The sequence below is a fragment of the Carettochelys insculpta genome, chromosome 6, assembly GCF_033958435.1.
Source record: "Carettochelys insculpta isolate YL-2023 chromosome 6, ASM3395843v1, whole genome shotgun sequence".
Classification (NCBI taxonomy): Eukaryota; Metazoa; Chordata; order Testudines; family Carettochelyidae; genus Carettochelys; species Carettochelys insculpta.
Window position 1 is genome coordinate 101,712,385 of NC_134142.1, and position 15,372 is coordinate 101,727,756.

The 15,372-nt window shown below is 48.3% G+C and overlaps 1 protein-coding gene across 4 annotated transcripts in view; it reads left to right on the forward strand.

Annotated features, from left to right (window-relative positions):
- Positions 1 to 15,372, forward strand: part of DENND2B (DENN domain containing 2B) — a 295,741-nt gene that overhangs the window by 17,525 nt on the left and 262,844 nt on the right. The window lies entirely within an intron of this gene.

Sequence of the window (15,372 nt, forward strand, 5' to 3'; positions counted from 1 at the left end):
TGTGAAGTCTGGGAGGGAGATTGGGTGAAAAAGAGAGTTGTGACTGGGGCAAGGAACTGGGGTGCAGGGTCCAGAAGTGGATATGAATGTAGGATTCTGATCTGGAGGCAGGGTCTGGGAAGGGATGCAGGGTCTGGGAGGGGATTGTGACCTGGGGCGGGCGTTTGGGGCGCAGGGTCTAGTAACAGGTTGTGGCCTGGGGCAGGAGTATTGGAGGGGATTTGGGGATTAGGATTGTGACCAGCGGTAGGGAATTGGGGTGCAAGTTCTGGAAGGGGATTGTGACCTGGAGGAGGGATGTTTGAAGTGGGGCAGGGTCTGGGAATATGTATGGGTGCAGAAACATGAGTGCAGAGAGTTTGGGTTATGCGGGTAGGGGTTCAGGAAGGAGGGCAGAGGTTTGCGGGTGGGAGGGGGATGGGGTGCCACAGACAGACTCTGGCAGAGAGACACTTACCTGAGTGGTTTCCAGCCATGAGCCCAGCAGGTTTCCTTAGCCAGCGTCCCTGCTTTGCATGGCCCCACAGTGCTCAGAGCAGCTGCAGGGGCCAAGTGAGCTGCTCTGACCTGAATGCTACAAGCCCAGGGAATGGGGCACTTCACATTCAGCCTGTCCTGCAAACAGGCAGCTCCCAGGCTAGAAACTTGGTAGGAGCAATGTGAGAAGCCTCCAGTGGGCTCACAGCATTCACACACACCCATAGCCGGATTTTCTGAGTGCCAAGTTGGGGTGGGGCAGGTAGGGAGCCAGCTGAAGCTCCCATGGGCCAGATTGCATGGCTTGGTGAGCCGTATCCAGCCTGTGGACCGTATTTTGCCTGGCCCTGAGCTAGAGGCACTGTGCTGTTGGATCTGTAAAATAGGGACTGGCCATTCTCAGTGAAGAAGTCCCTAGAAGCACTTTTAGTCAGAGCATCTGTGGTTTTTTCAGATTTAAACAATAATTAACAAAGTTCCAGGCATCCTGGCAATTATTAGTTTTACAGGAATGAAATGACTACCCAGAAGCATTCAGATGTCGTCAGTGGATAACACAGATGCAGCCTGCCAGCAGTATTAAACAATCCTAAACATTCACCAATTAACTGAGCTAGTAAATCAAAGAGAGAATCTCCCTTTCACTCTCACTAGCTCCTCCCAAATGAAAACCTTTTGAAGTATGCCCACAAAAGTACCAGATTTAGAGTGGTTTTGTTTGCCAGTCCATGAAGCTTTGTGTGCTGTCCAAATTCTGTTTTGGCTAAATACACTTGTATCTCTGCAAAACTTCCAGTTTTTTCAAGCTGTACAGTAGTATTCTTCATTCTCTGCTCTCTCCAGTTCTCTAGTAATGTTGTGTACTGTTAAATGGATCCTATGCTTCACCCCAGAGAACGCTGTCTCTCAGCAATGCTTGAAGCATTCTGTATAGTGCAACACTTAATTTGCAAGGGTGTTGTAAGGCATAGTTAATTTATAAGGTACTTTGAGATCTTTACTTGTGCTATAACTGCCAAATATTCTGAACTGAATTGTGAAATAATACATTTATTTTTTGTGTTTTGAGTTCTTACTGCACATCAGTATGAGTAACAATAATAGCCAACTCTTACATAGCACCTTTCATAGGTAGGTCTCAAAGGGCTTTACGGAGGTCAGTATCATTAGAGTAGGTTGGAACATCTTCAATTCAATTAAGCATTGTTAACATATGTTATTTTGTGGAGATGTGTTGGTTTTGGTAAAGGTTTTGTCAGGAAGGGTTTTTGAGGTGCAGGTGAGCACTTGTAATAAGAAAGTAAGAGAGAGGGAACTGAATCAAAAACCTCACATTTTGATTTACAACTGATGATTTAAACACTACAGTATTCAGTTTCACACAGATGTTTGTGAGGTTTTGGTTTCATTTCATTGTGAAACAAAAACAAATACTGAAACCTCAAATGTTGCTACAAATCAGAATTGTCATCTTTTGGTCAGTTCTAATCATTATCACCATGTTCACACATGTGAGGAAACTGAGGCACAGAGGGGCAAAATGACTTGCCCAAGATCACCTAGTGGGCCAGTGGCAAATCTTGACTCTGATGTTTTCTAACTCTGATCCAATGTTCTATCTGTGGGGCCATACTGCCTTCTAGTTTAGTATGCTAATAGTTTTCCAAATAGCCAATTTTACCAATTCTGCAAGCCCTATCCAAGGCTGATTTTCTTGAGTCTGCAGAGAAATAACTGAATTTCAAGGAGTAAACATGGTAAGGCTGTAGTCTAATGCTAACAGTTTCAGTGGCACTGTTGGCTGTTTGGGATTGTGGGTATATGTTATGGGAATATAGTATCTCCAGACTTTTTTTTAACAGATTGATCTCTGCTATTTCTTTCTGCCAATCCACTGAAAACTAAATCACTGTGTTTGTTGTGACATTCGAGAATAAATAATATGCCTACAGTTGTATGGATTTTAGTTTTGCAGTTTCTGAAAATAGTGGTCTGGCAAAGTAATTTTGTGCTGCTCTAGTCTGTTATCTTTCCTTAGACTATTCTAGAAGATGACGTTTCCTCTGCAAGTCTTTGTTGTTTATGAAGTGAAAACATGTTATTCCCTTCAATTCAAACAGGGCCTCTCTCTAACAAACAACAGAGATTCAGTGCCCCATTTATTGTCTTGACATTTTGTTTTATCGTTCCAGTTTACAGCGTAGTCTCTGGAGGTTTGCAAAGTATGCATGAGTAAGAGAGAAAAATGTGCTCCTTTTTTCTGATGGGAACACAGAAATTTCTACTTGGAAGCAGACATGGCTGTCTGTCCATTCTAGATCCATCTTCCTCATTTAATTAGGCAGGGCAGCTGTGGCATCCCACAATACTTTAGTCCCCAGATACACATACTTTTCCAGCAGTTTATAGCTCTACCAACCTTTAGGTGTTTACTCCATATTATTTGCTTACAACTCCAGTTTAGAAAACAGTGTCTCTGAATTCCTTTACCAACTGGGCTATTGCTGCTATTTATTTTATTACTCTTAATTATTTGCTTTGCAAGGGTGACTAGAGCAGTGGTTACAGCCTGTGATTTATGGGTCCCTGGGGGTCCACAGACTATGTCTGAGAGGTCAGTGAAAGATTGTCATTATACAACACAGGTTTTAAAACTGCAGTCCATAGACCCCTTAGGGTCCATAGACTGTCTAAGGTTTTGGAAGGGGGCTACACTTCCATTTGAAACATTTACCGGTCCCCAAATTGAAAAAAAAAAAAGGTTGAAAATCACTGTTTTGGAGGCCCCAATACCACATCGTGCTAGGCCCTGAATGTACACAGAAAAAAGGGTCATTGCCTCAATGAACTTACAATCGATTTATGAGGAGAAGGATCCCATGGGTTCAACAAGCAGACTGTGGAAGGACAGGGTAACAGTGGGTGTGTGTACACTGCAATCTGGGGTGTGAAAACATAGGCAGCTTGGCTGAAAATAGTGTAGATGCAGCAGTAAGAGCTTCCGTGTGGGCAGTACGTGTGTTTCTGAAGCTTGCACTGCTGCATTTATATTGCTATTTTTAGCCATGTGCCCATGGAAAAGCTAGCATGGGCACATCTGCCTTATCTGCAATCATGCTTTGGACTGCAGTGTAAACCTACCCTCCGAGATGGTTATGAGTAGTAGTTATGAGACTGTTCTAAGTAGTAGCCACAGCATAGCAGCTGCCTAGTTGTTCTCCAATGCTTAGCAAGCATCACAGACTGTGTGGTCTTGGGTACATTGGGGACACATGCTAGGCCCACTCCAAGAGGGTGGTTTTGAGGCATGCTCAGTTTGTGCTTGCAACAATTAAGCAGTAAAGCTGTGTCAGTTGAAAGCTACTTCCCCTAGATAGCCAGATGGCCGCCTACACAAGCAGATAGTGGTATGCAACAAAACTAAGCCAATCATAGGGATCCAACGAGACTGTACATCCAATCATGTGAAATGAGTATGTATGTATGCAACATAAAGGAATCTATATACACTCTGCGTGACTTCCCTTCGGGGCGCTCACGCTTTGGAAAGTATTCCCGTGAGTTGCCCTACGCATGCGTAAGTAATAAAGGCTATCTGAGCTGGAGTCCGTGTCCGAGTGTTGATTAAATTTATTTCCACCTTGCAACAATTTGGTGCCGTGACTCGGATGGTCCTTTAGACCTGGGATCCAGGACTCCCGGGTCCTTGCCGCCCCTAGGGCGGGAAGTTCTTCCAGGCGCCATGGGCCTCGATTGGCTCGGAAACGCTTCTACCTACGGGGGCGTCGGGAGCCCGGGACACCTGTTGCATCCCCAGATGGACGGCCAGATACGCCTAACTTAGGAGGAATAGCCGGCGCAGGATAAGGTAGGTCAAGGGGACCTTAGACCCCTCCAGAAGGAGGGAAGGGGGGACTTGATCAATCCCCCGGACATCGGCCCAGTATGGCGACTAGTGGAAGTCGTCCGAACCGCGGTGCCCAAGGATAAGGGTGGGAAAGGTGTGTGAATGAGAGTGTGAATTGAATCTGAGTGCGGACTCCTGAGTAGCGCAGTTCCCGTTCCCCACGAGGGGCCGGGTCGCCAAAAGGAGGAAGCAAATCAACCCTTTCGTGTCTGGACCAGCGGGACCCCTTACCCCTGGTCCTCCCTTTACCTTTTGTTTCTTTGTATTTGTCTTGTCATAATGTGTGGTTCACAATCAACCTGCACTCCTTTGGGGTGTATGTTGAAAAATTTCAAGTCCATTTACACAGGGGATTTTGGAGTTAAATTGGCCCCCTGGGAACTTAAGAAGTTTTGTGAAATAGATTGGCCCCAGTTTGATGTGGGATGGCCCGCAGAGGGATCATTTGATGGGGTTTTAGTTAATGAAGTATATAGGGTCATTACCGGGAGTCCTGGCCACCCCGACCAATTCCCGTATATTGACGGGTGGCTAACGGTAGTTTTACACCCCCCTTCTTGGCTTAAGAAGTGTCGAGCGAATATGAAAGTACTTTTGGCTCGAGCGGCCCCGGTGAAGTCTCAAGGACGAACAGAGTCCAAGCCGGAACAGGGATTTAAGGGTGTGCTTCAGGCGCCCCCTGAAGAAGTCGAAAATCCCCCGCCCTATGTACCAGGGACCCTCTACCCGCCCTTGCCACTGCAGAACCCAAACTTGGCAACCCCCGCGGCCCCGGAACCGTCAACCTCGGCGGCCACCGCTGACACTCGCGAACCTCCCAAACCAACAACCCAAAAGGATGATCACAGGCCTGAGACTGGGGAAAATTGGGGTCCGGTAGCCATGCAGACCAGACAGAAGGTGGCCTCCTGTTTGATGGCAACTGAGATGCCTTTAAGAGAAGTCGTAGGACCTCCGAACCCTGACAATGAACCCCGTCACCGTACCATCACCTATGCCCCGTTCTCTACCACTGATCTGTTTAATTGGAAGCTGCAAACTCCTGCCTACAGTGACAAACCCCAGGCAATGATAGACTTGTTTCACTCTATCATTCAAACCCACCGGCCCACTTGGCAGGATGCCCAACAGTTATTAAATACCCTCCTAGCCACAGAAGATAGGACCAGGGTGGTACACGAGGCAAAGAAATGGATTCGGGAGGATACCCAGGAGGGGGGACGGAATGAAGATCGGGCCATTACGGATTTTTGGCCGAATGAGGATCCCCAGTGGGACCCGTATGAGGAAGAACATGAACAAAGGAGACAAAGGCATCTACAAGCATTAATGCAGGGGCTAAGGCGTGCTGCCCACAGACCCACTAACTTAACTAAGGTGGCAGAAACTCTACAGCAACCTGATGAGACCCCCGGTCACTTTTTGGAATGGGTCTATGAGGCTTATCGAAGATATACGCCTATGGACCCGGAGGCTCCAGGAAATTCTAGGATGGTCAATATGACCTTTGTGACTCAGTCACAACCAGACATTCGAAAAAAATTACAGAAATTAGATGGGTTTGAGGCCATCCCCATATCTCAACTAATGGAGGTAGCCTTTAAGGTGTATGCGAATCGGGATGTCGAGAAAAGGAAAGAGGAGGAGAAAAGGGCAAAAGGGAAGGCGGCCATGTTAGCTGCAGCCCTAATGGGTAATCATAGTCCTCAAAATAGAGGAAGAGGAAGGGGTAGAGGAATGAGAGGAGGAGGCCCACGGAGGCCCTTGGGGAGGGATGAATGTGCAATTTGTAGACAGAAGGGACATTGGAAAAGGGAGTGTCCTCAAAAGAGAAGTCAAGGCGAGACACCGGCGGGCGTACATCATCTGAGTAATCATCTGGAGTCAGGTGTTGATTTAGCTGATACCATCTTCGATTAGGACCGACCGGGTTCCACTCTCCTCCCTTTAGGCTCCAAGGAACCCATGGTCAATATGGCAGTAAAAGGAAAACAATTAAAATTAATGGTAGGTACTGGAGCCACTCACTCGGTGCTAAATACCCCGCAAGGAATAGTGTCCAAAGATACTATCCCTGTGACTGGTGTCTCGGTACAACGTGTCCCGTTTTTAAAAGCATTAGAATGTGAGGTGGGAGGCCATCTGTTGACTCATAGGTTTCTCTATATGCCTGACTGTCCGGTCCCCTTACTGGGGCGAGACTTATTAGCAAAACTTCAAGCACGAATTTCTTTCTCTCCCTCGGGGGAGACGAATTTAGAAATACCTCAGGAAATTAAAGTTACCACGCCTACTCCACATGCCTGGCATCTATTAGCCCTGCTAACAGAAGGTTCCCCAAACCCTGGGGAAGTCAATTTCCAGACCCCGGACAGGGTTTGGGCTGAAAACAATCCTCCCGGACTGGCTATCTTTCAGCCCCCTGTGTATGTGGAACTCAAGCCCGGGACTATACCGATATCCCTTCGACAATATCCGGTCCCTCGAGCTGCGGTGGAAGGAATTCAACAACACATCAATAGGCTATTGCAACACGGTATTCTGCGTGAATGTCAGTCCCCATGGAACACCCCTTTACTCCTGGTGCCTAAGCCTGGCGCTTCGGAATACCGTCCCGTGCAGGACCTAAGGGCTGTAAATGAAGCTGTAGTTACAATCCATCCCGTTGTGGCTAACCCATATGTTTTATTAGGACTGGTTCCAGGGAGCGCCACATATTATTCCATATTAGACCTGAAAGATGCCTTCTTTTGCATTCGATTGGCTGAAGCCAGCCAGCGAATATTTGCCTTCCAGTGGGAAGACCCAAGAACCGGGCGTAAGACCCAATACACCTGGACCCGGCTACCTCAGGGATTTAAGAATTCACCCACCATATTCGGGAATGCCCTTGCTGACGACCTAAAGACTTTTAATCCACCCGGGGGGTCTGTCCTGCTGCAGTATGTGGATGATTTGTTAATAGCTGCTTCCGATTACCAGACCTGTGTGCGCCTTACGCAACGGCTTTTACAGACTCTTTGGAGGGTGGGTTATAAAGTATCCCGGAGAAAGGCTCAGTTGTGTCAAAAGAAAGTAACCTATTTGGGCTATACCCTGGAGATGGGAACCCGAACCCTGGGACAAGACCGGATAAAAGCCATATGCAGCATTTCTAGACCCCAGAACCGAAAGCAACTCCGAGCCTTTTTGGGAATGGCAGGTTTCTGCCGAGTGTGGATTGTTAACTTCGCAGCACTCGCCAAACCACTGTATCAGGCTACAAGGGGAAAAGAGACTGAACCCATGGAGTGGGCTGACGAACAAGAATCAGCTTTTCAGAACATCCGAAAGGCTCTAGTTAATGCTCCTGCTCTAGGACTGCCCGATTTGGATAAACCTTTCACCCTTTATATTACTGAAAGAACGGGAATTGCCACTGGTGTTTTAACACAACAACACGGGTCCTGGAAGCATCCCGTCGCCTACCTGTCAAAACAAATTGATAACACTGCCGAAGGGTGGTCCCCTTGTCTACGGGCCATAGTGGCTACAGTACTACTATTACAGGAAGTACAAAAGTTAACCCTGGGACAAAAAGTATGTGTTAGAGTCCCTCATGCAGTTGTCGCTGTATTGGGCGCTAAAGGCCATCAGTGGATGAGTAACCAACGCATCGCCGCCTACCAAACCCTATTGCATGAAAACCCGCAGGTGGAATTGACTCAAGTGACTACCCTAAACCCTGCTACCTTACTGCCGGAAGCAACTGATCAAGGGGAACCTCACGGTTGCATTGAAATCATAGAGGAAGTATTTTCTTCTAGACCGGACTTAAAAGATATCCCTCTAAAAAATCCTGATATAACTCTGTATATTGATGGAAGCTCGTCGGTAAAAAAGGGGTTGAGACGGGCAGGCTACGCTATCGTCACTGACAATGAGGTATTAGAGGCAAAACCCCTGCCGGTAGGAACATCTGCACAGCGGACAGAGCTCATTGCTCTCACTCGGGCTTTATTGATTGCCGCCGACAAACGAGCCAACATTTATACTGATTCTAAATATGCCTACCTTACTCTCCATGCTCACGGAGCCCTTTACAAGGAGGGGGGACTACTAAATGCAGCTGGGTCAGAAGTTAAGTACAGCCAGGATATCCTGAAGCTCCTGGAAGCCGTATGGCAGGCCAGGGCAGTGGCTGTAATGCATTGTCGGGCTCATCGAAAGGGGGACTCCCTTGTTCATCGTGGAAATGCCCGAGCTGACCAGGCTGCTAAAAAGGTCTGTTCCAGTGATCCACAAATGATTGCCCTCGTTCCTACGTCCTTAAGACATGAAACACCCCCCACGTATTCCCCCGAAGACATTCAAATCGCAGACCAAGTGGGGGCAACTGTGGGACCGGAGGGGTGGTATTTATTACCTGATCAAAGAATCGTGGTCCCGCAATATCTAGTCCCCTCTTTTCTACAAGAATTACACCAATCCACTCATTCCAGGGGAACCGCCTTAGAAACACTGGCTCGCCGATATTTCTATATAAATCATCTGTCACAGCATGTTCGGAAGCTTACTGAAAAATGTGTTATTTGTGCCAAGAACAACCCGCGGTCTTTGCCCCTTGGTCCACCAGGGGCCACTGCGGTAGGGGCCTACCCCATGGACATTTTGCAGATTGACTTCACTGAAATGCCCCGGGATAGGGGTTATCGGTATCTCCTAGTAGTAGTGGACTCTTTCTCTGGTTGGGTAGAGGCGTGGCCGGCCCGGACTGAATGAGCGTCTGAGGTGGTCAGGGCCCTTTTAAGAGAGATTATCCCTAGGTATGGCCTCCCATCGGCAATAAGCAGCGACAACGGGCCTGCCTTTGTGTCCAAAGTAGTTCAGGAAACCTCTAAGGCTTTGGGGATACCTTGGAAGTTACACGCTGCGTACAGGCCACAAAGTTCAGGGAAGGTAGAGAGGATGAATCAGACCCTCAAAAGGCATGTAGCCAAACTTTGTCAAGAGACTTCCCTCAAGTGGATTCAAATCTTGCCCATTGCTTTGTTTCGGGTACGCAATACCCCTACCAAAGTAACCCGACTAACCCCCTTCGAAATTCTCTATGGCTGACAAGCTCCCGTCATTAAAACTTCAGTGGGCCATCACCCTGCTTCAGCCCTGGAACTGGAGGTGATGACGCTGGCCAGGACCATAGCTAAAATCCATAAATGGGTAGATAGTAGACAGCCCCTAGGATTACAGGAACCAGCACACGCATTCCAGCCGGGAGATGAGGTGTGGGTAAAAGACTGGAGGGAGGACCCCCTTTCACCTAAATGGAGAGGGCCTCATGTCGTTTTAATCACCACTCCCACTGCCCTCAAGGTTGCAGGCGTTACTCCTTGGATTCACCATACGCGTGTCAAACGGGCAGGTGGACAATGGACTGTTCATCAACATCCTGAGCAACCTCTGCGCGTGACCCTGCGTCGCCCTGCTCTGGTCGCACCGGAAGCCGACCAGTCCACGCACGGCTGAAGCCTGAGGATTACTGCACCGCCCTTCTCTGGTCGCACCGGAGGCCGACCGGTCTACACACGGCAGAAGCTGAAGGACTCCACGAGTCATAAGATCTTGCTCAAGTTTCGCGAGAGACAATGTTTTTTTATATGCTTGGCTTGTTAATTTTTCCCTTCCTAATAAGCTGCACCCAGCAGGCTCCCGAATGTATTGCTTGCTTAAGACGCACCCTGCAAGGCCAGAAACTAACCTTGACTTTGATATATCACACTGATTATAGCTGCAAGGGAAGCCAGGGAACGTGCCAACACAGTAATGTCACTTACTCCACTTGCACCTTAGGGAATCACACCGTTTGCCATACACCTCAAGGAGTAAGATCTACCTCTAAGGTCTGGATTTATGGATATTCGGGGGGAACCCAAAAGGAGCCTAGAATGGAAAGATTGGTGGCTTTTAACTCCACTCTTTTGGGATCTACAGCCCCCCTACAGGTGTGCTTTGACGCATGCCTGGCTATAGATCAAGGGCAGGGACCCAGGTGGAACTATGGGGTTCCCTGCGGAGGATTATCCTGGGAACAAAGTTATTTGGTGGAGCAGAAATATTTGTGGAGTTCAGGAAATGATCTAAGACAAGATGGCCAAGGGAGTCCTAGTTGGTTACCGGGCACTGGGACATCACCAGGCCTCAGGGGCTATGTTTATTGGTACAGTGGAAAAAGTGCAAGTCGGCCCCAACCAGGCCCCCCCCCGGAACCAATTTCACCTTGGGTGTAGGAATAGCCAAATCAGACTGTGGGCAACACCAGTGCACCCCTCTATGTTTTACTTTTCCGACTGCCCCCAGAAACCGTGTATGGAATTATGGCATAGGGATAGACGGAGCAGGGAAAGATCCCTATGGCCGCATTATAATTAAGACCCAACAGGACTATGAGAGACCCAGAGAACATTGTGTCCATTCCACTTTTTGGAGAGAAATGGGGACTGTTATTGAGGTACCCGCTGTCACTAAAAATTTGTTTGTGGATCTGGCAGAACGCATAGCCACCGACCTTAATGTCTCCAACTGTTATGTATGTGGAGGGACCAATATGGGAGAACAGTGGCCATGGGAGGCTAGAGAGATAGACTTCTCCAACCTCAGTCAAGAGTCAGGCTTTACTTGGCACATTAGTAAAAGGCCGACTCGCTGGATATTACAGAATTCCATTGTAGGGGGAAACTGTTTTATTAGGTTAAAAGGGCAACGGTTCAATCATTCGGTAGGAGGAATGGCCTGTGAAGCGGGACTGGTTTGCAACTTGACCAGACAGTGGAAAAACTTTGGGTATGAACATGCTTCTACCCCCCAGAATCCCTTTAATGTTACCACCCAAGAACCATTACACCGTTTATGGGAGGACCCCTGTAATATCTCCCTTAGATGGGTAGCCCCAGACCACTGGTATTGGATATGCGGGAAAACTGCTTATACCACTCTCCCCCACCGATGGGCCAGAGCCTGCGTACTAGGGACCATCAAGCCCAGCTTTTTCCTTCTCCCTATTAACACTGGGGAGAAATTAGGAATACCAGTTTATGAGGACTTGGGTCGAGCAAAGAGGGGACTGCAAAGTCCTCTGCAAATAGGACAATGGAAAGATGAGGAATGGCCCCCAGAGCGAATAATCCAGGTATGTGGGCCGGCCACTTGGACAGCCGACGGAAGCTGGGGATACCGTACCCCTATATATATGCTCAATCACATCATTAGGCTGCAAGCAGTACTGGAAATTGTAACCGAGACATCCCTTGCCCTCAACCTACTAGCAAAGTCTAATACACAGTTACGAACCGCAGTATATCAGAACAGATTGGCCCTGGATTACCTATTGGCCCAAGAAGGGGGAGTGTGTGGAAAATTTAATCTTACTAACTGCTGCTTACAAATAGATGATAATGGAAAGGCTATTGAGGAAATTACCGACCGCATGAGAAAATTAGCACACGTGCCCGTACAGACCTGGACTGGGGTCCTGGATACCTCTGGGTGGTTTGGAGGGATCTTGGGAGATTGGAAAAGAATCCTGTTTTTAATAATGTTATCCCTTTGCGGGTTATTACTAATCCCCTGCTTAATTCCCCTCTTCCGCCGCATTGTAACCAGCACTATTACAAATATGACCATAGTGGCCTCAGCAAAAGATAGCGCCAATGTGCCCTTACTGGTTCTCAAGTGTTATGAGGACACCTAGAGGTCAAACAAAGGGCCTGATGGCCCATAGTTTGAAAGGGGGGAAATGAGGCATGCTCAGTTTGTGCTTGCAACAATTAAGCAATAAAGCTGCGTCAGTTGAAAGCTACTTCCCCTAGATAGCCAGACGGCCGCCTACACAAGCAGATAGTGGTATGCAACAAAACTAAGCCAATCATAGGGATCCAACGAGACTGTACATCCAATCATGTGAAATGAGTATGTATGTATGCAACATAAAGGAATCTATATACACTCTGCGTGACTTCCCTTCGGGGCGCTCACGCTTTAGAAGGTATTCCCGTGAGTTGCCCTACGCATGCATAAGTAATAAAGGCTATCTGAGCTGGAGTCCGTGTCCGAGTGTTGATTAAATTTATTTCCACCTTGCAACAGTTTGGCTCCATGCTGCCCCTTTTCCTGGAGGCATTGCATTGTATTTACCTCAGAGCCTGTCTGCACTAGAACACTCAAACAGTTGTTTTTCAGTCAGTTGTACTGTACTGACTAAGGATCAACAACTGAGAATGTCCACACCAACTACCCTCAGCTTGTTTAGGGCTTGCCTGTATGTCCATATTAGGGCTGCTCTGAACAAGTTACAGTGGAGAAATTCATCTCTGTGGATCCAGAGAGAAGGTGGGAGAACATGGGTGTGTGTGTTGTGGGGGGGAATACAGCGTGGGGAGTTGTGGGGCATGGCAGAAAGCAAAGAAGGGAAATGACTCTGAGCTGTCAAACTAAGGTGATTTATGAGATGAGGTTGCAGTCAAGGATGACCCATGATTGTTGCAGTGTATTGCATTAAAGCTGTTACAGAGATGATTCTGAAACCGGCTCCCCGCCACCCCCCATCAGCTGATATCCCCCTACAAGGTAAGACTGCATTGTTCTTTTTTTCAATTCCACTTTCTCCACAATTAACTGAAATTCTTTGGATGCAAATCTAGTTAGGGGAACAATCAGTGTAACTTTTGGTAGTCCAGGCAAAGCCTCAAGCATGTTTTCCCTCAGGTGGCGCACCTCTTTTGGGGTCCTGCATTATAACCGAGCCCTGATAGCATTGACCTTAGAGAGACTATGCTTCTGGCACAGAATGGAAATCATGTCAAGGCAGCATCATGGGAAAACCTGGAAAGTTAATATTTCATAAAGAACAGGCACCCAGACCAAAAGCTGAACTCTTGACTGGTATCCAATGAATCGGGCGCAAGGTTCTGCAGAAGTAATGAGGAATTCATGCTATAGAAAGCCGGGAAATCATCTGGAACATGGGCAAGCTGTTGATGCGTAAGTGAACATAATCAAATATTGTAGCATGGCTAAGAGAGGAGAAGAAAGGGTAGATTTAGTTATACACAGCTGCTGCTACAGTGTCAGGGTTGAGTAGTGTGACCATATTTCTGTATGCCAAATACGGGACATCCTGGGGTCAGGTGGGGCAGCTTCCTGGCTGTGGCTGCCAAGCAAGTGTAGCTCCCTGGCTGCCCCATGCCACAGGGTGCCGGAACGGGGCTGCCATCCCACAGAGGAGCTCCCCAGTTGTAGAGGCAGTCGCCCTGCAAAAGAGTGGGGTGGGGTGTTTGAGGGCTGTGCCACACAAACAGGCTCCAAGAATGTTACAAGGTTGCTCCCTGGCTCCAGCAGTGGCTGCTCTGTGGGGGCTGCTGCCCCGCAGGGGTAGGTGGAGGCACTCCCTTGCTGTGAGGGTCGACTGCAGCTCCCAGCTGTCGCCCCATGGGAGAACACCCTGGCTGCTGGGGCTCCCTAGCTGCAGAGGCAGCTGCCTCAGTGTGGGGGAAGGGGGAAGCAGCTACATGGGAGGCTGTCCTGCAGTGGGGATCGGGCTGCCTCCCCACAGTGGTCTCCCTGGCTGCTGGGGCAGCTGCCCCACGGAGGGGCTGCCTAGTGCTGCTGTGGCACTAGGTTCCCCCTAAAATCTTAGAGGGGGGACAAAACACACTACCCTACTCCATAACATTCCCTGCCTTACCTCTATGGCAGGGCCCCTTGCTCCCACTCCTGCTGCTGCCTGCATTGGCCGGTCAGTACTTGCTGCACATGCTGTCTGGCCAGCTCCTGATTGATTTTACCTGCATCTGTGCTGACTCGGGGAAGGGGCAGCTCAGCAGAGGGAGTGAGTATACGGGACAATTTGCTTCTTCGTGGGGAAAAAAAAAAAGGGGGGGGGATGCCTGCCTAAAATACGGGACTGTCCCAGTGAAAATGGGATGGATGGTTACCTTAAGGTTGGGCCATGTTTCTTAAGCTTCCTTCACGCGCAGCACTTCTGCTTACTTTCTGTTTTCACCAGGCTTTGCATTTATACCTCATTGGGTTTTGCATCCACATCAGATTTTAGAAACAACTCCCTCCCTGGGGCCTGCTGCTTTTCCCATTGACGTTAATGCAAAAAGGCCACTGGTTTCAGCTGAAGCAGTACTAGGCCCGGAACCCACCTGTTTCTAAAGTCTTGTCCTGCCATATATATTTGTGGATAGAATTGCCCAGACTGGCTTGCTTCTTGCTCTGTAAAATCTTAGCCCTGTTCTCACATTTTCTCTTAGCGTACCTCCTTTTCTTTCCTTCAGCCTCACGCTCTACTGAAAAATAATTTGTCCTCCCTATCCACACTTCTTGACTTCTCTATCATCCCCCTGTGTATCTACCCCATTCCCTCCTGTGCCTCAGGGGTTTTATGTTGCAGGGTTGCTCCCTGGCTCCAGCAGTGGCTGCTCTGTGGGGGCTGCTGCCCTGCAGGGGTAGATGGAGGCACTCCCTTGCTGTGGGGGTCGACAGCTTTTATTCATAAGATATTTGGAGCATACTGTGTCATGATAAACGGTGGCAAATCAGCTGATTTTCTGTGCGTTTGGAAGTGGGTGGAATGCACTGATTGTGTATAAATGGTTGCTCTCAGAGGTAGCTTTGCCACTGGGATGCTTGGGGCACTGCTGAACTGAGAACATAGATCAGTATGAAATATGTATGCCTGCAACCCCTTCGGTATGCCATTCATAGCTGATAGTTAAGGGGGCAGTGCTTCCGTCTGTCTTTCAGATGTAGGGTCTGTGTGGACAGTTATTCCAGAGTCCTGTGATTGGACAGGTGCTGAAAAATGTTTCCCCTCAATGGTTTTTGTTGTTGTCCCAGTTTCAGCCTACCCAGATGCAAGAAGTATTTGTGATAGTTAAACTTCCGGGTTGCACTGTGAATTAAACCCGAATTTCCCACCTTTCTGGGGTCATCCTATTGCTGAGGGT